Source organism: Pseudophryne corroboree, chromosome 2 (assembly GCF_028390025.1).
Source record: "Pseudophryne corroboree isolate aPseCor3 chromosome 2, aPseCor3.hap2, whole genome shotgun sequence".
Lineage (NCBI taxonomy): Eukaryota > Metazoa > Chordata > Amphibia > Anura > Myobatrachidae > Pseudophryne > Pseudophryne corroboree.
In genome coordinates, this window is record NC_086445.1 from 725971520 (window position 1) to 725991105 (window position 19586).

At 40.6% G+C, this 19586-nt stretch overlaps 1 protein-coding gene across 3 annotated transcripts in view; it reads left to right on the forward strand.

Annotated features, from left to right (window-relative positions):
• CTTNBP2NL (CTTNBP2 N-terminal like) overlaps positions 1-19586 on the forward strand; it is a 200278-nt gene that overhangs the window by 54951 nt on the left and 125741 nt on the right. The window contains exons 2-3 of one of the 3 annotated variants that reach the window (XM_063955379.1): positions 12969-13061; positions 15328-15431. The exons of 1 other annotated variant lie outside the window; for it this stretch is intronic. The gene's annotated coding sequence lies outside the window, so the exon portion shown is untranslated. The remainder of the gene's footprint in view (positions 1-12968; positions 13062-15327; positions 15432-19586) is intronic. One more of the 3 variants, XM_063955378.1, reaches the window with a different exon arrangement.

Sequence of the window (19586 nt, forward strand, 5' to 3'; positions counted from 1 at the left end):
ATTCTAGGTACGCTGCACGGAGGTCACTGTGCCAGGCGTGGGCAGATACACAGTAACTGTACAGTAATAAATGATAGAGACCTCCCTAATCCACACTGACAACTTCAGGAGATAGTTGGAATTAGTAGTAGAGATGAGCGGGTTCGATTCCCTGAGAACCGAACCTCCCCCCCCGAACTTCACTACCTGAGCCCGGATCCGAGACTGGCTCGGGTTTTCCCGCCTGGCTCGGAAACCAGAACGAGGCAAAATGTCATCATCCCGCTGTTGGATTCTCGCGTGGTTTGGATGCCATATAAGGAGCCACGCGTCGCCGACATTTTCAGAGAGTGTAGCGAGAGGACGTGTCCTCAGTGTCTATGCGGGAGGGAAAGTGGGGTGGTGATTCCATTGCTCTCTTGTGCTGCTCAGTCCAGTGTAGTGTCTTATGCTGCATCAGTCCCGTCACGGTGGTGTCCTCTGCTGCTGTTATATGTCAAGTGTAGCTGTATAAATCCAGTCCAGTGGTGCTGTGTTGTGCTGCATCAGTTCAGTGTTAGTGTCTTGTGCTGCATCAGTCCAGTCACAGTGGTGGTGGTGTCCTCTGCTGCCATATGTCCAGTGCTGCTGTATAAGTCCAGTCCTTTGCAGTGGTGCTGTGTTGTCCTGCATCATTCCAGTGGTGGTGTCCCTGTGCTGTTGTATAAGTCTAGTGGCACTGCCGTATATGTACAGCGGTACTGCCATATAAATCCAGTGATACTGCCGTATATGTCCAGTGGTATTGCCATATAATTCCAGTGATACTGCCGTATATGTCCAGTAATACTGGCGTATATGTCCAGCGGTACTGCCATATAAATCCAGTGATACTGCCGTATATGTCCAGTGGTACTGCTGTATAAATCCAGTGGTACTGGTGTATAAAATCAGTCCAGTGATACTGTCGTATAATTCCAGTGATACTGTTGTATAATTCCAGTGATACTGTTGTATAATTCCAGTGGTACTGCCGTATAATTCCAGTGGTACTGGCGTATAAGTCCATTGATACTACCGTATAAATCCAGTCCAGTGGTACTGCCGTATAAATCCAAATATTTGGAGGATAAAATAGGGAAAGATCAAGAACCACTTTTACTGCTGCTGCTGCCGCTGCTGTTGTTGCTGCTGGGAGTCGATCGTCATCCCAGCAGGGAAGTCGACAGGCCACTTGTATTACTTCAACTAAGCAAATGACTGTCCAACAGTCCTTTGTGAGGAAGATGAAATATGACAGAAGTCATCCTGTTGCAAAGTGGATAACTGAGGCCTTGACAGCTATGTTGGTGTTAGACGTACATCCGGTATCCGCCATTAGTGCAGTGGAACTGCAGTGCCAACCCTAGATGGGCCAGGTGTTTGTGCCGCACACTTGTGTCGCTTAGCATAGTCATACAGCCACCTCATTGCACCTCTTTTACCTCTTTGCATGATGTACTGTTTGGAGCCTAGTTTTTTTTTTAAGTGCCATCCTGTCTGCCACTGCAGTGCCACTCCTTAGCTTAGTCATACAGCCACCTTGGTGCAACCTTTTGGCCTAAAAACAATATTGTGAGGTGTTCAGAATAGACTGGAAATGAGTGGAAATGAATGTTATTGAGGTTAGTAATACAATAAGATCAAAATTACCCCCAAATTCTGTGATTTTAGCTGTTTTTATGTTTTTTTCAAAAATCATCCAGATCCAAAACTAAAACACGAAAGGGTAGTTTTGGCAAAAGCAATCCAGATCCAAAACATGAGCATGGAACCAGAACCAAAACACAAAACAAAGGTGCCCGCCGCACATCTCTAATTTGTAGTTACATGACTGCTGGGAGTCTGGACTAGCAATATCATGGCTTCTGGCAAATCACAACCTACCTCACACAATACATTTTCAGACAGGGAAAAATGATCACACCTTGCCTGCCCAATGCTGATCCTCCCTCTCCCAACTCTAACCCCATCCCCCCTCTCCCAACACTCACCGCGGGGATGGGATCGGATGGGATAGGCTATGCGATCCATTTTTAACCTGTATTGCCAGTGCGTGTCCCATTATCCAACCTTAATCCCTTCCCCTGATCCTTTCCCCTCCTGCACCTCCCGCTGCCACACAGTCCTGCACATTTGAATTAAGTACCTTTAGAGCAGAAGACAAACTCACCCCAGCACCGCGATTGGCAGCTACGGTCCATCCCAACCCCCACCAGCATCAGGAACCGGTGATTGGCAGTCCTGCATTGTCCACACTGAAGGAATCCCCGCTGACTAATGGGATCGGTCAATGACTGGACTGACTGCCAATGCTAGCAGATCATATGTTTGCATGTGAGGGGGACGTGCTGGCTGTACGGGAGAGCGGGTGACTGCTGCAGAGAGGCTCGGCTGCATGCAGAGAACACCTATTGCTGTTTCGGGACCAGGATAGGGGGCTATGTGTATAGGCACCTGGACGACCGCGCAGTCTGTCTTGCCCTTAATCCAGCACTGCCCCTCATCATCACACAGCCACTGCTAGGAGGCGGGCCATGGGACAGACGCTGCTGCTGTAGGGACCGGCTCAAGGCTCCAATATGGCGGCGAGAGCTAGTGGTGCCAATTAAGTGTGGCACCCTGTTCGGCCGCTCTATTGGAACGTGCCTGGATCCGGCCCTGCCTGGTCACATAACAGTAGAGTACCAACATGTAGTAGTTTAACATGTGCTGTATAGGTTGTAAATTTGCGAGCAGGGCCCTCCTACCTCTGACTGTTTGTCATTACCCAGTTTTGTTTTATCATTGTGTCTAATTTGTAAAGCACAACAGAATTTGCTGTGCTATATAAGAAACTGTTAATAAATAATAAATAAATAACTTAATATTACAATTTTTTTTCGTATAGTGAATAAGCCATTTTAATTACTACATTGTAGTATTCTATCTCCAGCAGCTCTCGACCATTTGATGTCACATCGTTCACTTGATAAAAAAAAAATAGTGGTGGGATTAAATTAGAGGTTTTGAAAAATGCAATTTGTAGCTCCAGTCTGGCATTATGTAATTTAAAGGGCACCAGTGGGTCATGAGCCTCCCATTGTGAGAAAGCTGTGTAGTTGGAGCCTGCAAATCCCATTATACTAGTCACATTGCAGCTGAATGACCGGATGCCTTTCCCAGCACAGCATGATGATGTTTGGTCATGTCATCATATACTGTATTTAGGGGGGAATTTTTGTGAGACCTTAAAATTCTAAAAAATACTGTGTTTAATTGTTCAAAATATAGTTGTCTTTGAGCCTTAATGTCCTTGTTATAGGTCAGTGTAATATACTGCATAAAGGTGACATGGACAATTCGATGAGTTACTATATACTATCATAATTGTTTATCTGTTAGTGACTAGACACATTCATTTGACTGGCATATAAATCCCTGTGCATATCCCTTGCAGGCCAGGTGTTTGCTACCTCTGTGATTCACAGCAGTGTGGGTGGAGGTGTAGATGGCTGCCACTCATATACTTATAAAGCCTGAGCGGTGATGCAAGCCCCTGTTTCTGCTCTCTTTATTGAAACTCTGAGCTTGATCTAGAGCCAAGATCAGGGCGGCTGTCACAGATGAGACAGGGTGCGACATACTGACTGCAGTACATTATTTGGCTGTTTTGTTCCCATAGAAATAGGTTATAAGCTGCTAGGTATGTCATATTGGCTTTGTGGAAACACCTTTTGCATTTTCAGACTAAAGTAAATAAAAAAAGTATACTTAAATGTTTATTGTTTCATACGTGACTTTGGTATAATTAATTGAGTTCTCCAATTAGATGTTCTGGTTGTGTATTGTGTTTATGTGGTTTACTTTGTTAATTTTTCTCTGAGCTTATTTATTTTTACTTTTCCACAGCATTTTGAATAACTTGCTTTTCCTGTCTGTCTGAAGCTTACATAACCAAAATGCCTGCTTTTCTTACCGATCGGCTAAGTGCATGGATTTTGGAAGCTTTTCTCGTTGTGTGATGTAAAAAAATGCTAATGCTAAATAACCTTTATCACTTCCATGACCTTTTTCAGTGACACAAAGTTGGGGGTCTGTTATGTCCAGGATTATTTAATGATTACTTGTATGCATCTCACTAGATGGGTTTGGATGGATATGCCAGAAGTTGGGATGCCAGCAGTCAGAATACCAACTGCGGCATCCCGTTGGTCAGAATCCCGACTGGGGAAGGTAAGTATACTTACCTACCTCCAATGGCCCACTAACCCTCCATTGTAGCAGCCTAAACCTAACACGACCTCCGGGATCCTGACCGGATCCCAACTAGATATATTTACGTTTTACTTATTTGCAAATTCTATGAGTGATTTTTCAGTAAAGTAGAAATCCTTGTATAAGTACTTATTATATAAATGTCAAAACAATGTATGGCCTATGTTCCAGGCGACTGTATTTCCAAAGTAACCCTCTGCTGCCAGAGTGGATTCTCCAGGGCACAACACCCTGGAGATGGTCACATGAATGCAGTTTGTCTTTAATGACCATTATCCAATCAGCATAATAATAATAATAATAATAATAATAATAATGCACTTTTTGCATTTAAACAATGTGGAGAATGGATCATTCTTGTGCCAATTGAAGTGGGTTACCCTGGACTTGACTGCTTGTAGAGCATGGGAATCAGATGGATCTGTCATTTTGGAGAGAGGGATTGCTCACTGGTTTTAACTGTAATTTATCTTGAACATAAATATGATGTTGAAAAATCTTTTGCAAGAAACAGTGCAGACTTTCAGACATGTAATTGTTACAAACTATAGTTTTTAAAATAAACCATGATAAGCTATAATACATTATTGCCCAGATTTATCAAGCCCTGGAGGGCGATAAAGTACCAGCCAATCAGCTCCTGACTGCCACGTTATAGGCTGTGTTTGAAAAATGACAGGAGCTGATTAGTTGGTACTTTATCACAGTGCAATTTATCACTCTCCAAGACTTGATAAATCTGGGCCTATATACCTTATTTACGATAATGCATTACTAAAGTCAACAGAATTGTTTCACCATTTATATGTGAATTATAGTCCCTTTACATCTAATTAAGAAAGCTTAGCAAACAGAGCCAAAGAATGACAAGAGCAATTGTAATAAGTACACCCAGTGTTTATTTTGTTAACTTGATATGTACACACACACACACACACACACACACACACACACACACACACACACACACACACACACACACACACACACACACACACACACACACACACAAGTTAGACAAAATAATGGAAACACCTGGGTAAATAAAAAGACCTATAGTTAAAGTAAGGTCTTATATAAATGAATGGCTGATGTGGATTCCTTTTCCTCCAGTTTTGGGTTGATTTACATAAATTGAACAATAATGCACCGTTTTACTTGGAGCATGATGTCCTTCTGGATCCAGTTGGTCCCCTGACTTTGCTGTCCTGTTTCATGTTCTTCTCCTGCTGACTGTGCGTTTCATTGATAAAATTACAACAGATATCTGGAGTTTTTTTTTACACATTTTACCTTAGCAATTTTATGTCCTAGAAGCACAAGACAATGGGTAACTCTGTCTGGCCACCTTAGATCTACCCATTGTCCTGTGAGGAGGTGCCATTCTCAGCAGTGATCCGGTGTCTTAACCCGAGAGGGTATATAATAATTTATGCTGTTTGTGGGTGGGCACGCTTGACACCCCACTGGAGTTGTTACGCATGCTGTATTATTATCTTGGTGGATTCAAGTTTTATCTGCACTATTGGGGAAATTATATTTTAAGTTTTATTTAATTAATACGTACTTCACTATTATATATTCTCCCTTTCCTTTGCATTTGGACGAGTGTGGACCAAGAGCCTTATTAAGGCCACGCGGTCATAAGGAAAAAAGGAGATTATGGTGTGCTGTAGAAAATCTCAATAGAAGAACTTTGTTACCACTAGCCATTGTCCTGGATTTGTGAAATTTGACTAAGTCTGAGATTGAACATTATTTTCCAGGGGTGCACACAATTGCGAATATTCCGTTTTCCTGATTCATTAAGGATTGCAAATGCAAATACCACCTCCTTGCATATCAGATGAACATCACAAACAATCGGTTGCAATGTTTATCTTGGACGGCAAGCTGAGCAAGCCTCTCCGCACAGACACCTCTGCCTGTCAATCAGACAGAGGCGTTCGCATTTCTGCGCTGCAACCGCAGGACCCATTCTGCACATGCGCAGAACAGGTCCTGCATATGTGCAGTTTTCCCACCATCAGGAAACTGCACACAGGATCGCATAAGTGATCCATAATGAATTGGATCCTAAGTGCCCAAATTAGCTCAACTCCAGTTTGTTTCTGAAGTTTCAGCGCATTCTTTAAGAAAATTAATTTCCAGTGCGGGTTCAACATGTTAATTTGAAGACTGTAATTCAACACATGCTCAGAAGTAATGTCTTGGTTCTGCTTATACAGTATACCTCTTTTTCCCATTCTGTAGGCATTTTATGTGCCTTCATGTCTCCCATCGCTCACACATCGCTGCTCCCTCTTTCTGTTTGCGTTTACCCTGCAGCCAAATATCAACCTGCCAATATTTGTCTTACCAAATACAGTAAGCCCCTGATGTTTTCTACATGATTCCCACTTTCATTGGAGGGGGCATGTATGATGGTAATCTCACATCTGCATCTCTGCTTGGCTGGTCTCAGGTGGTGGATAAAGCTAATCTGCATACAGCTTATTTGCATTACCCATGAATAGACCATTTCATGTCTCAGCTGGTGTTGCCAAATTACGTTTTTCACATATGTAATTTACAGCAAAAAGGTTCTGGTTATTTATTTTTGCGCCTTTCAGACTGTAATTGTAACTTCTGAGTCAACAGGGGCATGGATGTAGTTGCATTAATTTTGTAGCCTCAGGCTTCATACTCTGTTCACAAAAGAGCTTGGTGTGTTGTGTGCAGCAAGCTGTGGCTGGAACTTGGGGCCCTGGCAGATAAAAATAAAAGGAGAGGAAGGAGAGATTAGGAGAGCAGTGAATGAAGTTTAAACTAGACACAGCCTGTGTAAAGTCTGATATTTATTGTATAACATGGTGGAGTGACTGCACACCTGTCCAATCAGTTGCTGTGTTATTTTAAAGACCTCACTGTATATAAATTTTGTGGGTTTTTTATTTTCTTTTTCCCCCCTGTTTATATTCCCTAAATAAGCTGATTCTGCTTTATGAAAGGATGTAGCCTCTAATGTAAACGTGGCTGTTTGCCAAGGTGTAAAATAGTTATGTTGTAGGAGCAGTTGTGTGTGAGGGGAAAACAAAGACTTTAGGTAGAAAAGAGTACAACTTTCATAGATTCAATTCTTGCTGGCTGTCGAAACAGAAAACTGTGCGAAAAGCATGTATTACTCCGGTTAATCCTGGAGACTTTTGCATAGGTTTTCCTAAGCAGTCATTTTAATTTGCTATAAATTACTGTTTTATGTACAGTGTTTTGGTAAATATTCTATTCATGATTCCTTTTAAACAACGTTACGGGTTCTTAGATAATGGGTCCGGGTGCAGAAATGTATTTTGTTGCTGGCAATTGAACATGTGGGGTACAGCTGTCTGTGGAGGTGATATATGAGAGCTTGGAGAGAGATAAAGTACTAACCAATCAGAATTGAACTGTCATTTTACAGGCTGTGTTGAAAAATGACAGGAGGTGATTGATTAGTACTTTATCTTTCTCCACGTTATCTCTCTCCAGGCTTTGATAAATCTCTTCCTGTGTGAGAAGTGTGATTCATCAAGGTCCTATAGATTGTAAGCTTGCGAGCAGGGCCTTCCTACCTCTATGACTGTTTGTTATCACCCAGTTTGTTGTTATTATTTCAAATTGTAAAGTGCAACGGAATTTGCTGCGCTATATAAGAAACGGTTAATAAATAAATAAATTTAATAAAGGTACCAGAAACCTTGAACAACTACTCCTGAGTCTTATGAGCCTTATTAATGGAGATGGTAAAACATCTTTTCTCTGGTTATCTATGCTGTGAAAACACACTGCCCCTTGGCACAGCTTGGTACAGTGGACTCTAACATGTGGTTCAACATAACTGGAGCTCCAGTCTTTAGGTATTTTTTTGAAGGGGCATTCCTGGAGGATTGAGAGAATCAAGGAATTTTACATGGTACTTAATGGAATATTCATCATTTGTTGTATTGCCAACCAATTCCTAAAGGGATGTATTCATGCGACTTGCTGTCAGGTGACTGACGATCGCATGACCTCCCTCTCACTATCCCGACGGTCGGCATGCCGACCAACAGGGACTATTCCCACTCATGGGTGTCCACGACACCCATAGAGTGGGAATAGAAGCCGTGGCGGCCGCAGATTGCCACCGAGCGCGCAAGGGGCATGCTGCACTCGCCCCCCTCCGCAGGAGATTCCGCTGCCATAATCCCGGCGTCGGTATGCTGACTGCCGGTCTCCTGATGGTCAGTCAGCCATACCACACCCTTCCTAAAGCTGGGTACACACCTGACCAACACGTTGGCCAACCTGCTGTCGCGGTGATCGAGTAGCTGATCCAGATAAGTATACACAATTAACAATCAGCTGCTCAAAATGTTGGTCAGGGCACCCAGCTGGGCGGGCATTTAAAATTGACTACCCAGCTGTGTCGTCAGCCATCCACAGCAAGCTGTAACTCTGATATTTCAGAGAATTTTTGGATCTTGTTTTATATAACTACTCACATGCCTAGTAGTTGCACCATCTGGTGTGGTGACACTCGGTGCGGTAGTGGAAAGTGTTTGCGCACCTAGGGCATACTCGCTCGTGAAAATGGCATGGTCTTGTGGCCACAACGCCACATCCCTGGTGTTTCAGGACTTCTCTGAACTGCTGCCAGGTACTTCCTTCCCGCTGCTGTTAGCAGTATCAGAGCTGCCTGCTCTGTGGAAAAAGCCAGGGCCTCAAGCATGCAGGCGGCTTACAGTCCAAGGCAGACACCTGTGGACTACTTCTGCTCCTACAGTATATTCTGAGAAAGGGGTGTAGTCTGTGTGCCAATTTGGTGACATCACTGCCTCATTGGCCATCGCTCTGGCAGCCCCCAGCCTCTCCCTGGACTCCCGGCCTGAGGGGGTGACACCATAATGGCAGAGCAGCTCTGCTATTTTGGTGTGTCCCCATTAGATGGTGTCACCCAGTGTGTCCCGCATCCCTCTAGTGATGCCATTTATACCTCGTCATTATTCAGAGAAATTTTCAGACTGTTATCCCACAGTAGATACAGTAAAAGAGAAAAAATAAAATTTTGTTTTGAAAAAACTACATGGTAAGTTGCAGACAATTGTGGAATACATTTGAGACATCAGTTTCATGGACAGTTTAAAGGGCTGATATAAGCACCAACGGGGAATTAGCAGGCACCATTGTACCTTGGAATGATGAGAAATTGGGGTATTTATTAGACCCAAAACAAAAAGTTTGATACTATTATTTTGGTATATGCAGAAAACCTATGCTGCAGTAAACAGAATAGGCCAATCATTTCCCACAAAATGCATACAGATTAAGGAATAGAACTGATCCAACAGAAAATGAAGGTTATTTGACAAAATTCAGATTCCTGTGGGAGTAGTGTGGTCGTCTGTTAATTACCCCCATCCACCCCTTCCTAGTTTCCTGAAGATGCCACCATGCTATGTTATACGATTTGATTTTAATATGTAAAAAGTTTTGAGACTGTCGTTAATACTTACATTTATGTGTTTATGGCCGTTCATATAGGTAAAGCATTAATGCTCTGTAGTCTTGAACCTAAATTTAATTGAGGATGTTTTGGATTTTCAAATTGTGACTTAAATGCTACCAATGTTCCAATATAAAAATTTCTTGATGTCTTTCGGAAGTGGGGTAATAAATATTTAGCACACAATTGCATCCGCTTTTCAAAAAAACATCATTCTCTTCCAATCCATCATTCAAAAAGAATATATGCTATAAACATTTCACCATTTATAGACTTACATACCAGTTTAGAAAACGAAAAAGCAATCGCCCAACCTAGCTCGTTTGTGGCTCTTTTGTTTGTTAAAATATAGGTAGTGATAGAGGGGAATTCAATTAGCCATGGTAAATTACCGCAGGGCTAATTGAAGCAGTGGTGTTATTCAATTAGAGCTGGCTGCAGTCAACAAGCAGGCTTGAAAAGAAATCTGCTTTAGATGGCCCATTTGCGGGTGCCGCGAACGGGTTAACCCATAGGTCCAAGAACTTATCCCAGATTCTGTGGGTTAATGCACTGTATTTTACCAGCTGAAAAATAGAGGCTACTGTACCTCTTTTTCACCCACTGTAAATTACCACTGCTAAAATGAATTCCCCCTTAACCGTATTAAAGTGGGCAGAATATCATGACAAATTTGTTGTAAAATAAAGCATTTTTTTTCTGTTAGTGTTTGCCAAGTTTATAAGCACAGGATGCTTACAGACCGATTCCAGATATATTTTATGCTTTTCTAACCTTATTCGGTGGGTTATACAAACACTTGGCAGGATTATTAAATGAGTACCACAGTTCCTGTCAGTTTCATTGTTTCACTCAGCGTCAGCTCAGCTGTATTTAAACTACGTTTAGGGCACTATTATTACATTTCTTCACAGGTAAGAGAAAACTAAATTACATCTAATGGTATCCAGGTCAATTGCTGTCATTAAACGTATATATGCAATTTTATTTTCAAGTTTAGCCCAGCATTTTCCCAGAAAAGTCAGAGCACAGAATTCTCATTTTATATATTCTTAGTGTTATGATAGCTTAGATTAATGTTGGAAAAATTAATCAGTGTGAAAATGTGAGATACTGCAAAATTATTATCTGTCAATGCTATGCTACTGAAAAATGAAGCAAACTAATTTTTATGCAACATAGAAGGGTCAGTTCTGTGAGTAAGCGTGGCTATAGGCCATAGTTACGGTACTGGCGGACATGCAGATTTAGTTTTGTCAAAGTCAGAAAAATGTCTCTATGCACGTTGCCATATTTGCACCGCACACTGGTCCGCGCTGCGCATGCGTACGCTCTCCCGTGAAGACGCATACCCGCAATAGCGTGCACCCGCGGGCGCACGGTATGCGTATTTACGGTAGAGTTTATGTAGTCGTAGCGTGCGACTCATTCGTTACATATTTTCACAATTAATGTAGTTTGTAGATCATGGTCCCTTTGATAGATTCTGAAAGTTTGGTTAATATAGAATGTCCCTGAGCAGAGGAATCCCTCTTTGTATTGTACGAAGGGTCTAACAGGAATCATACAGCAGTGTTTGGTACCCATCGGAAGAGTATTTAATTAGCGATATTCCGGTGTTGGTTTGGAGCGTATTAATCGCTCGTGCGAATAGTTATGGACATAAGAAGTTATGTCCATTTTATTTGTTCTTACTTAGTCATGCATCTGAACAGTTGGAGACAGGCATCAGTGGGTCTCAAATGGCTCTTTGACCTCAGAGATCCCCCAAACAATAGTTTGCATGTTAAGAGGGCCTCATATCTACACATGCATAAGGTAAACACAGGAATAGTAATTGAAGATCAATTGTACTCCAAATCAGTATCTTTCCCGCAGACGGAGTGCAATAGCCTTTAATTACACTGAGCTTTGAGACTCAATGAAGAAGGCCAACACCTGTGTTTACAAATGGGGCTGGATTTGTATACAGGAAAATAAGGGCTGAGACGTCATTGTCTCAACTGAAAGTGGACATCATGAATATAGAACAGAACCCAGACAGGATTCTGTTTTGTATTCGCCAAACAATAGCTCTCCAGAAGACAGGAATGTGTTAGTTATCACCCATTGTTTTGCATAACCAAGACCACTGATACAGTTTACCTGTATGAATCAACCTATGACCTTTGTTATAATGCGAAGCCGAGTTCCTGCGTCCAATGGACAGTGAGACTGTAGGGACCATTAGATTGCATTGTGTGAGTAGCATAAAAGACGGGTCTGTGACATCCAGCTTTCACTTCTCATCAAATGGTTCTCATTGCTGATAATCAGGAAGCTGGATGTCCAGAGGCGCTTGCGATCGTTTCCCCTTGTGCGTAAGTTTCTCTCCGTAATCATTGTCTTACTGTGAGCCAATTTCTCTCTCTCTCTCTCTCTCTCTCTCTCCTTTCTCTTTTCTCTCACATCTCCCCTAGACTAGTATTGTATTGCATTAGATAGTATTGTATTTTGGTTAGGAAGTCTCTGTTATATTGTAGTGTATCATTTGTACTGTTATTCTCTTTTTACAAGTATATTAGACATAATACAGTTAATAGGCTTTGGACCCTAAACCAGCATCTGTGTATTTCCTATAGTGTTAAGTGTTCACTTGAGCGTCGGTAACGCTCAAGCAGCTTTGTAGTTAGTCAGGTTACACAAGGTTGCACTTACACCCTGTATTCACATTAAGGTATTCTGTGTATTTCATTGGTATAAGGTTTAGACATAAAGGTATAGCGTTGTGAGCGTCTGCGCCGCTGGTGATCTCCTCGTGGTCTCGAGCGAACCGCTACGCCATAGCGAATCATTCTGTCCTGTGATCTCTGGGCCGTGAGCGAACGTGACGCTTGAGCGTCTCGCCTACGGCTGAGCGATCGTTACGCAACCAGCTTACCCTTACGGTACTTCTTAAGTAAACAGCGTACAGTGTTCTTAGACTTCATAAAGGGTTGTAAATACATAAAGGAATTCTGCTTTGTTAGTTTGTAGCACCATAGTGCTACGTGCAAAAATCACAAATCAAGGACAAGATTGGGCAGCAAGAAAGCAATTTGACCCCCTTACGCCTAATTAAATTGACCCCTAAATGTGAGAACCCCATCCTTCTGTCTCTAGTATAGTTATACAGAGTATAACCTCAGTATCCTGTAAATTGTTATAAGATTGTCACTAAAACCTTTTACAGATCTTGTAAAGACAGAATTATTATAAGAACAGCACATTGACCGTAAACCCACAACAGAAAAGGTTTTTTTCTCCTACTTCATTTTGACATAAGGTAAACATGGAAGCAGATTTTTTCCGTAAGATTGTTGCAAAATATATTCCATTTGTTTAAGCATCACACATGCAGGGAAAGATTGTGGGATGAACATTACTGTGATTAGAACAGGTACATATCACAACTGGAGTGCTACATGGTTTTCCCATTAGTGTGCTTTTTTGGTTTGCTAACAACTCTGAATAACCCCCTAAAGCAGGTAACTTTACTAAATAAATAAAGTGAAGTACTTTGTATATATATTGGCAGCTGTGATCCTCTTTTGGGACTGCATTATAAATTGTTAATGCCTTCACGCCCACCCACTGCATATGTGGCAGATGGGCGTAGGAATAATCCCTTGTGCATTAGATCTTTTTAGTACTGAGAATAGTTTTCTGGTCTTATATTTACAACAGATATTGAAGAGAGTATAGTTAGAATTTTTACTTTTCATTTTATGCAGATTAATTGGGAAAGGTGTGATTTTACCTATTTTACCTGTCTAAAGCCCCATAAATAAAAGCTAGGTAATGCAGTATGCTATGAAGGTAAAGTATTTCATCTGGAAAAAGACAGCAATATTAATGTTCCTTATTTACACATAGAACTACAAAAAAACAATAATTTACAATGATGGCAATACAGATAAAAATACAGTAATTGGTCTTATGCAAACTAATTGTGATGAAAAAGTTTCTCGTTAGGCAGCCCTGAAAACAAAAAAGGAGTCAGAGGACGCTAGACAGCACATTACAGGTTATAAAAAATAATTAATATAAATGCATATTGTAAAATTTAAAATAAAATCTTTGTACCCAGGACATCCCTGATCTTCTGATCCGAATAGTACATTCCTACAAACAAAAGGATGTAATATATATTCAATCAAGAAATGTATATGTACTTATACTGTATTCAGTAGATCACAGGTTCTCAAACTCGGTCCTCAAGACCCCACACAGTGCATGTTTTGAAGGTAACCCAGCAGGCGCACAGGTGTATTAATTACTAACTGACACATTTTAAAACATCCACAGGCGGAGCTAATTATTTCACTTGCGATTCTGTGAGGAGAACTGCAAAACATGCATTGTGTGGGGTCCTGAGGACTGAGTTTGGGAACCTGTGCAGTAGATCAAGGCTTATTTGATGGGGACTTTAGCAAGCTTCAATATAGGATCACACACTTCTTTGCCCTCATCCCAAAGAATCTCCAAAAACTATAGGAATAACATATCGCCACCCTAGGGTCTAACCTTCATACACACATTATATTTATAAATTCAAAACGAAAAATCAGAACATAAAATCTGCTCACAAGAACCATAAAACTAAGAACTTATCTGTTATAGCGCAGGTCCATATTAATCAATAATGATTCCCGGTCCAAAAGTATGCTCCTGTCGGCTGGCACAGGCTACCACAGCACAAATCCAAGCTGATGTGGGATGCCTCCAATTCATTTCATCAGAAAGACTTCATCAAACACATGTACACATATATAAAGATGTACAAAAGTATACATACATATCCACATACATGTATAAAGCTGTGTACCCCAACATAAATTCATAGAAAGACCATCAGAAAATCTGTTTATGGTTCCAACGGATTGGGCTCGGGCTATGACTACATCCCGTTCCAACAGTGCTCATCTAAAATCATAGCTCTCCTGGACGTGGTAGCCTTTCTTGGCTGGAAGTTATATACCTTTAAATTAAATAAGAGGTACTGTATATAATGTAGTATGGTCAATCAAACCAAGCTAGAAGCTCATGTGAAAAGCTGTGTACCTTAATATATATTCAGCCCATCAGATAGTTGCTATGAGAAGAGACTCTGGTATCAAATCTTCCACATAAATTCATAGAACTTGTCGTAATTGATGTTGTGTGCATGTTGTCTGGCTATTCTCTGTTATATGCTAAAGGCTGTACAGTGTACAGCTCCAAAGTGAATGTCTAGGTCTTTCTAGGGGTAGTAGCCTTCTTGGAGTAAATCCAATTCAAATCCAAGGCTCATGAATATGGGAAGGGCTGTAACGAAACAGCCAGTGATCAAAATCTAGTTCTGCACTGCAAATATATTAAGTATGTGCTAAGTGAGATTATTATTGATCTCCGACTTATATTATGAATAAAATTTATTTTGTAAGCCTTCAACCATAGAAATTACCTGTCTGGAATAGTCATAGTAATAACGCTTAGTTGGTAAAGTTCTTACATTTTTGGTAATTTTGAAAGTAAAGCATATAACTCTATAGTACTTTCTTTGGTTTCAGAATTCCTGGATTGCATAATAAATACATAAAAACTATATGAAGTCGTTCTGTCTGGCTCGTATATTGACAAAGGTGACGGAGAACATATCAAGGGGAGTGTGCAGGTAATCCAGGTTGTATTCCTTAATCTTCACAAATAATATTATTACAAACCAGTACAAACAAAGTCTGTGATATTAAATATGTTCTCTATTTTTCTTTTGTGATATAGTGTGACTGCAGATCTTTCAATTGGTCATTGTGCAGTCATTTTCCACACCCTCATGAGTTTTTGACTATAAAGGATTATCTCGCCTACCTCTGCGTTTTTGAACATATATATATATATATATATATATATATATATATGTGTATATATATATATATATATATATATATCAACCAAATACTCTCCTTCTGCGCTGTTCTAAGGCTAATTAGATACAATAAGATACAGTACTCTTTGGGAGGGGCTGCCTATTTCACAAAGTCCCTTGTTAGGAGGGACTGGATACAGAAAATATAAAAAGAAAGGAAATTGGCGCCCAAAGGTTATTTTAACCTATAAATACAGGGAACCCAGTGGGTTTCACAATTAACATTGATTTTAAAACATAAACATGAACTGTTCTTTCATAAAACATTTATTAAAATGTACAGAAGCAATGAAGCAAGTCCATCATATTACACAGACAAAATGATGTAATTTCTCTTCGAATACTCCATCTTTGAAGTTGATAGAGGAATATTGGCAACTTAGTGCAGTATCTTTAATCTTCCTCATATACTATTCAGAGATAACATCAAATATAACAATCCAACGCGTTTCGTCTAGTAACTAGACTTCATCAGGGGTATGTCTAAAAATTATAAGACAGCCAATCAGTATTTATACACTACAGTAAAAATCATAATAGCAATAGTATGGTACATAGAACAGTAAATGAACAATAGGATGTGCGAGACATGGTGAAACAGAGCGAAGAGACAATAATTGGGCTATTGACAACAAAATAAGAACTCAGTTAGGTGGTGATCATAAAACTCATATATAATATCTATTATCATTGGGTATTTTACATACCTTTTGGTATTAACATTTATCAAAATGTGATTAGAGTGGACACTCAGGATTTTTCAAAGAATAACTTCAAAACATCAGAAAGGAGACTGCCGAAGCTTCAAGCCAGTCTAATTAAAAGGTAATTGATTCATATTACTATAAAAAAATTGATTTATCAACCATTGTATGGTTCATAAAGTAGAAACATCACATACCTCATATATTCGATTGATCAGAATTCAGCTATTTCCTATGTTTCTAACTTTCAAAAGGAAGGTGAAAACAGCAAGATCCTGCCAAAAATGGACCTAACAAATCAATTGATTTTATTTAGTGTATATCTAATCCAATCTAAACCGAGAGGGAAAAAAGAAAGAAAGAGGAGGGAGGGAAAGCTTGAATATCCACCCCCTCACCATTATCCTCTATTAGGAAAACACACATGCGTCTAATACATGGATCACAATATAATTGTCTAAATGGTCAGTGTAAGCTGACTCCTATATACAGAGTCTCCTGATAGAAATACACTATGAATGACTCTAATGATAACAGGAAACTGCGTTAATCAACATTAATACATTAATACATTGCACAGAGATAAAGTACCAGCCAATCAGCTCCTAAATGCCATGTTACAGACTGTGGGGGATATCCAATTAGCCCTGGTAATTTACCGGGGCTAATTGTCCTGCCGGGGGCTATCTTATTAGCCCTGATAAACTGCGGCACGCACCGGCTTATCTGGGATTTTGTTTCGCCTGCCTCCGACAGGTGAAGCAGAATCCCTGGAACAGCCCCATTTTCGGCGGAAAACGGGTCTATTTCACCCGAAAACAAACAGGTTTCACTGAACCTGTGTGTCTTCGGGAGAAAAGGTTTTTTTTTTACTCGCGATTTAACAGGATAGCCTGTAAAAAAAAAATTGGTGAAACATCGGAAAAAAGTCCGAAAACGTTTTTCAGACCAGATGTTTTAACGGGGATAATTGGATATCCCCCTGTGTGTGAAAAATGACAATTGGTAGCTGATTGGCTGATACTTTATCACAGTGCTATTTATCACTCTCCAAGGCTTGATAAATCTGGGCGATTATAACTTACATATCAGCTCACATAACTGGCAATGATTATAACTACAAAACACAGATTCCCACATGTCCAAAAACTAGAAAAATATTTTTTTAAAGTAACATAAGAGGTACCTATTTAACCCAAACATATCAGTCATAGATAAGAATAGCAGAATTTAGGAATAGACAAAAAAGAGAGAAGCTACACCTAATGTAGGAGCAAGAAACATAGGGGCAGATGTATTAAGCCGGGAGAAGTGATAAATGGAAGGTGATAACGTACCAGCCAATCATTACGGGTTTGAAAAACGTCACTTAGGAGCTGATTGGCTGGTGCGTTATCACGTTCCATTTATCACCGCTTTATCACTTCTCCAGGCTTAATACATCTGCCCCAGTGTCTAAAGAAATCACTTTTATGACCTCTGCTCATTTAGACCTCTTTGGTTACATCGTTGTGTTTCCTGAGTGCCATTTACTTTTGCTTGCTTGTATTATCTATGTGATTCGGGCACTGGGACCCACTGTATTAGAAAAGGAGTGCCAGGCATGCATGCTGAATAGATATGTTTATTTATGGTCAAGCCACATTATTATGACCCCCTCCTACATTTGACCTGGGCAGCGCGTAGCCCATGAGGTATGTCACGTGACACGCGCTGGCTTGGTGGATATATAAGGTGTGCGATAGGCCATCTGTACACATATTACTCGTTGCTGTCATGGGTACAAGGGACACTTTCTCACAGTTGCAAAAAGGGATTATTATCGGCTTTCCGGCAAGGGTGGCAGTATTTCTAAAACAGCGCAGTTTGTGAATGGTTTGGGTGCTGCTGTAGTGAAGGTGTATTGTGACTGGACAAATGACACCATTGCGAATAACCAAAGTGGAAACTGTGGAGCACCATGTGCCATTGATGTGAGAGGTGAACGTAGGCTACGTAGGTGCATCACCGACACAATACAGTGGAGCAGCTCATCGTCAAAATGAACCTGGGGGCTACAAGACGTGTGTTTAAATGACAGTTCAGCCCGTATAGCCGCCGTCCATGCTGCACACGGCGGTTACTTTGGCTATTAGCTGGTGGTCATAATAATGTGCGTGTGTATATGTGTATATATATATATATATATATATATATAAATATGTACACAAGGCATTCGGCACTCACTGCTAATCCACAGATACAACCTGCCGGGTGCCCTCCACAGCAAACAGTGTGACTTATACACAAAGATATCGGCGGCACTCACAGGCTTTTCAAAGCCAAAAGACCAGACCAGTCAGTTAGCGCTAACTGACTGGTCTGGTCTTTTGGCTTTGAAAAGCCCGTGAGTGCCGCCGATATCTTTGTGTGTGTGTGTGTGTGTGTGTGTATATATATATATATATATATATATAAAAATAATTAGACACACAGTACATCCACCTGTGATGTCATGTTCGGTGCTTTGCACATGTGCAATCCCTGTTCCACACATGTACGAACTTGTCCTGCAACGTCAGAAACAGATCGGCAGCAGACTGTCAGTGATTGACAGTCTGCTGCTGTTCGGGGGATGGAGAGGAGGTGGCGACGGCCTCCGTTTGTAATAGACACCTCCTTCTGCACTAAGGAAACAGCAGTGATAGCACCTCCGTCCACATCTGAATTAGGCCCAGAGTCTCTGCACTCAAGGTTAGAACTGCAGGGGTGCTCTTCGCTCTTCTCATCTGTATCCCAAACGCCATGTTTATACAGGTTGAGTATCTCATATCCAAATATTCCGAAATACGGAATATTCCGAAATACGGACTTTTTTGAGTGAGAGTGAGATAGTGAAACCTTTGTTTTTTGATGGCTCAATGTACACAAACTTTGTTTAATACACAAAGTTATTAAAAATATTGTATTAAATGACCTTTAGGCTGTGTGTATAAGGTGTATATGAAACATAAATGAATTGTGTGAATGTACACACACTTTGTTTAATGCACAAAATTATAAAAAATATTGGCTAAAATTACCTTCAGGCTGTGTGTATAAGGTGTATATGTAACATAAATGCATTCAGTGCTTAGATTTAGGTCCCATCGCCATGATATATCATTATGGTATGCAATTATTCCAAAATACGGAAAAATCCCATATCCAAAATACCTCT